Below are 6,000 nucleotides of genomic sequence, written 5' to 3'. Positions count from 1 at the left end.
TTTATACGGTTTTAAAAGAAGGGTGAGCAAGGCCTCGCGAAGATATGGGGGAAACTTCCACGTTCGAGAGAATCATTATACATGGTGGCTAAGTGCGGGACAAGGAGAGGCGCGTATTGTTTATAGAATGCAGGGGTGAGGCCATCTTACCCGGGAACCTTGTCGCCTGGGAGCCCTGCGATAACAGTAGAGATCTCCGCCTGAGTGAATGGTTCATCCAAGTAGTCCCGGTGGTTATTACTAAGCCATAGGAGTTAGATTGTGTCAAAATATTGTCCATAACTTCGTGTGGGGCCACCTCGCCGGCAGTGTATAACTGGGAGTAAAAGGTTGAGATTCTAGCGATGATATCCGTAGGGGAAGTTGTTCTGCCAGAGGCCTCATCCTGCAGTGCTGTAATATATGGACCGATCACCCTCGCCATACCGAGGGGCGCTTCTCTGTACCCAAAAATGTGATCTCCCTATCTGAGTCATCGTGGAAGTATCATCAGCGCAAGAGTAGCAGGACTAGGGTCTCAGGACTGCTGGAGATCTAAAGCTTTAATATCGCTCTCCAGACGCTCAAATGTACCCGGGAAGGATCTTAACACCCCATATTGCTCGGTAATACACTCCCCCCGAATTACAACCTTAAAGCCCTCCCAGAGGGTTGAAGGTGACTCCACCGAGCTGACATTGTGTTCAAAGTAGGCAAGTATGGCGCTGCAAGTTTCATTACAAAAAAGGGCATCTCGAAGGGCATTGGGAGCAATCGCCACACACACATACACCGCAACGTGAGCGGTAACCGCAAGCACAGGGGTGTGATTGGATAGGGTGCGACCAATGTGATCCAGGAATGTGGTCCAGTAGAAGATGTCATGAGTAGTGATCCAAAGGTTAAGGTGAGACCATGAGCCCTGCAAAAAAGTGACGCAGGTTTCATCGTGCCTATCAGGGTACACATGGCCCCAAGCATCTAACAAGAAATTGTCTGACATAATGGAGTAGAGAAGGTAAGTGGCCTGAGGTGAAGGGTGCGGTCTCCAGAGCAGTCTAGCACCTGCGAGGTGGCTATGTTAAAGTCGCCTCCTCAGATCAGGGAATGGAGTCCCAGGGAAGAAATTAGATGCCAGACGTGTGCGAAAAAGTCCAGATCGTCTGGATCATCCAAAATGGGGGCGTAAAGTGCTGCTAAGCTCAGAGGCTGATTTAAAACAGACTCCTAATTAGAGTGAGCATCCAAACCCACCCCAACCAGGGACCCCAAACTTGGAGAAATAGCTATAAAGATGGGAAAGGGAATTATCCCAAGGGGGCATGGTTCTACCTGGCATACACCCCTGCCATTGAGACAGGGTGGCCAAGCCACAATAGTAGTCGGACAGTGCTGATGCAAATCATTAGGAAACATGTATGTATGTTCTTATATAGCGCTCAACTTACCCTAGGGCATCCCGGCGCTTGCCTTGGGAACCCGTCCTGGCTTTTCCCTGTAAGATAACCCGTACTGGGCATCCCCAAGGTGAAAGCCAGGCATCCCACCGCAGAGGGGCTGTTTTGGAGATTAAGCAAGCTAATGCTCAGAGTGTGAACCCGTGATTAGAGTGGGCACCGAAGCGAGAATTATCGAGTCGTTGGACAATTGGTCTCGGGACCCTGCCGCGCCGGGAATTGAACCCTGGTCCTGGGTCTGACCTCTGCTTCAGGGTATGCCTCCTCTAACCAGTGAGCCACACTTCTCCACATATAGGCAACCCGCCCCAAAAGGGAATTAACTGTGAGTCTAAAACATCGTCCCATCAACAGGTCTGATAACCAGACTGTATTAAAGTATAATTTAGTTAATCATTGTCACTGAACTGTCCGTTTGCTGAGACAGGGTAACCAGGCAACTCTAGTAGCCGGGCATTGATAAAGCAAATCATTAGGAATCATATAGGCAACCCACCCCAAAAGAGTTGTAACCAGGCAATGAGCAGTTCGGGCATCTTCATGCAGCCTAGAGGGCAATAAGGGCAAAACTGTGAACTCCAATTAGTCATTATCGGATAACTGACACAATATCGACGGTAAAAATATCGACCTACAAAAAAATCGACGTTGGAATATCGTAGACAAGAATATCGAGAGCCTATCTACAACATGGTAAGTACAAAAATATTGAAACCAAAATATAGATGTTAAAAATATTGTAATTAAAAATATTGTTTATTTTTTAATTTAAAAAAGTGTAAAATAAAGTAAATAATAATTATAAACCAAATAAACATGGGTAAAATATTTAATAATGTTTAAAATGTATAAATAATACATATACAATGATATAAAATTAATTGAACATATACATAAAAATTATAATATATACTTACTTAATAAAACTTTTTAATAATTATTTTAATAACTTATAAATTATTAAAAAGTATTATAAATTACAAATACATTACACACATAAAACAATAACTTCAATAAAAAGTAAATAATTATATTCAATAAATTAAAAAAAGTAAATATACTTTCAATATTAAAAAAATTAATAATATACTATATTATCAAAAATATAATAAAAATATTAAATAGCTAAATAAATAAAACTACTATTCAAAGTCCCAAAAAAACTACAGTAATGATAACATTGGTTAGCGTAACACTTAAAATTACTATTCCAACTTCAGAAAATGCAACAGTAGGGAAAATGTTGGATAGCGTAGGGGTAAAAATTAATATTCCAACTCCAGAGAGGGAAACAGTAGGGAAAGCATTGGATAGGGTAGGGGTAAACATTACTATTCCAGCTCCAGAGGGTGCAACAGTAGAGAAATTGTTGGATAGTTTGGGGGTAAAAATTACTATTCCAGTTCCAGAGGGTGCTACAGTAGGGAAAACGTTGGATAGCTAGGGGTTAGAATTACTATTCCCACTCCAGGGAAGGCAACAGTAGGGAAAGCGTTGGATAGCGTAGGGGTAAACATTACTATTCCAACTCCAGAGGGGGAAACAGTACGGAAAACGTTGGATAGCATAGGGGTAAACATTAATATTCCGACTCCAGAGGGGACAACGGTAAGGAAAGCATTGGATAGCATAGGGGTAAAAATTACTATTCCAACTCCAGAGGGTGCTACAGTAGGGAAAGCGTTGGATACCGTAGTGGTAGAAATTTCTATTCCAACTCCAGAGGGTGCAACAGTAGGGAAAATGTTGGATAGCGTGGGGGTAAAAATTACTATTTCAGCTCCAGATGGTGCTACAGTAGGGAAAGCGTTGTATAGCCTGGGGGTTAGAATTACTATTCCAACTCCAGAGAGGGCAACAGTAGGGAAAGCGTTGGATAGCGTATGAGTTAAAATTACTATTACAACTCCAGAGCGGACAACGGTAGGGAAAGTATTGGATAGCGTAGGATAAAAAAATTACTATTCCAACTCCAGAGAGTGCTACAGTAGGGAAAGTGTTGGATTGGGTAGTGGTAAAAAATACTATTCCAACTCCAGAGGGTGCAAGAGTAGGGAAAGCATTGGATAGCGTGAGGATAAAAATTACTATTCCAACTCCAGAGGGTGCAACAGTAGGGAAATCATTGGATAGCGTAGTGGTAAAAATTACTATTCCAACTCCAACTTTTTATTAACTCTACATCATTTACAAATACCCGTTAATAATTATTAAAAACATAATTAAAAATGAATAATTAATTAACAATAAATTAACAATAAATACCAATAACTAATAATTATTAAATATTAGTCACCAAATAAAACATATTGAATAAATATTTTTCATTACAAAAAAAATTGATTACAGATTAATTCACAATTAAAAATTATTAAACAAATAAAATTATTTTTCATGCCAAATAATTATTTTATGAAACATTGATTACCAATTAATTAAAAATATTTTCCAATTAATACAAATTAATTACCAATTAAGATTAGTAATTGCCAATTAACAAAATTAATTACCAATAAAAAATAATTACCAATTAGAACATTTTTTGCAAATTAAAAACATTAATTACCAATTAATAAAATAATTATCAATTAAAAAAAATATTTGCCAATTAAAAAAATGAATTACCAATTAAAAATGTATTATCAATTAAAATAATTAATTGCCAATTAATAATTAATTAAAAAGAAAGTCATTATCCATACCAATAAATAAAAATACATCATTAATTAATTACAATTAAATTACTTCCCACCCTATTCCCCCATAAACCCACAACCCGCTCCGGAACTATAACAAAAGATTTGCTTAAAAATATAAAAATAATACACATATAATTTAAAACAAGTAAAATACTTAACAAAAAAATATTACACATACATAATAAAATACAAAACAAAAATACAAATATCGATATTAGTAACTTCGATATTACTTACATAGATATAAAAAAAATCGATATTACTTACCTTAGGTTCGATATTCTGTCCAACGATATTCTTGACCTCGATATTCTGTACCTTAGATATTTACAACTCGATATTTTTGTAGGTCGATATTTCAAACTCGATATTTAGACTGTGCACCGTCATTATCACTTGCTCCTCGACACTCAGCTTGCTGTGAGTTATTTGGTGTATGGCTGTGTTGCTTTTCCAGTTTTTTGGTGAATGCCAAGGCGGCTTTAGGGTCGTTGGAGAATTGTGTCTGCGCCTTAATCTTAATTCTCGGCTTGGCGGGGTAAACCAAGGAGTATGAGACATCTTGTTTCTAGAGTAACCTCTTGGGCGGCAGAAACTCCTGTCGGGCGTCCAGTACTGCCAGCGTAAAGTCCTGGTAAAGTGCCAGCGTGTTCCCTTGGTGTTGCACCTCAGCTTTTTCACATGCAGCATGCAGAACGGCATTGTGATAGCGGTAGTTCAGGAGCTTGGCGATTAACGGGTGGCCGAGGTCCTAAGGATCGATGTGCCCTCTCAACAATAAGGACCGATGCGAGCACCTCTCCAAAGAGGTCACACAGTAGCTCCTCTACAAATTATTCCATCTTCAAGATATTGGAGGTCTCAGGTACACTTGTGATGCGGAGGTTGCTCCTTCGACAGCGTGCCTCCAAATCTTCGTTTTTTGCTTTTATTAGCTCCAGTTTCTGTACATTTGGAGCAGCTTTTGCTTATTGCCAGTCATTGTATCTTCTACATCAGACACCCTTGCCTGCAATTGCATGATTTGCGAGTCATGTTTGTCCACGGTGGTCTTAACGCTGTCTAAGCGGGCGGACAGTTGGTCAAGTTTAGTGGTGATGCCGCCGAATCTGGCCTTAACGTCCAGCAGTAGCGTTTTTAAATCGTTGTCCCGCTTCTCGCCAAGTTCAGTCTGGGTGGCAAGCTCACCAGTCTCCTGGGCAGATTACTCTTGCCGAGTTTGCCTGCGATGTTCAAAGGCAAGCTTATATTGTTTGGCATCCATCTTACCCATTCTGCCCATGGACCCGGTAGGGAGGATTCGCAGCATGCCGATTCAGTACCCTGTAGGATGACCTGTTTGTGCCAAAGGCGCGAAGGAACAGTGGAGCCTTAGACAGTGACCAGTCAGACTTTCAGGAATGTAATGCTGCGGGGCCTCAGTGATTGTAATGGTGCCAGCAGTGGGGGTTGGTCACTGTGCAGCAGGCAAAGTGGCAGACCGACCTCCCAGCCGGCACACTAGGGAGTAGCTCACCGCCTTTAACAAGGTACTTTTAAAGTGGCTGCGCTGTGTATTTGCACTGTCAGTGTGAGAATATGGTTTTCCTATGTTGGCCCCAGCCGTGCAGGCATAGCCACACCCCCGGTGCAGTTTAGGCCCCCCTCAGCAGGAGGCCGACTCCCGGGGGCCAGCGAGCAGGGACGCCTGCCGTGCAAGGAGAAGTGCGGGGGAAATAGGATCCAGAGTATGTGGAGAGAGGCTACAGCTCGCCGCTTGGAGGCCAGACCCCCGTCACATTACCAAGCCACCCCGGGCACCATCTTGTGACACCCGTGCCACCACTCCTCCACAAACTGCCTCCCGCAATATGGCAATATTCGCT

This window comes from Lissotriton vulgaris, chromosome 5 (assembly GCF_964263255.1).
Source record: "Lissotriton vulgaris chromosome 5, aLisVul1.2, whole genome shotgun sequence".
NCBI classification, from domain to species: Eukaryota; Metazoa; Chordata; class Amphibia; order Caudata; family Salamandridae; genus Lissotriton; species Lissotriton vulgaris.
The sequence above is the reverse complement of the archived record's forward strand: the minus strand, read 5'-3'. Positions refer to the sequence as shown.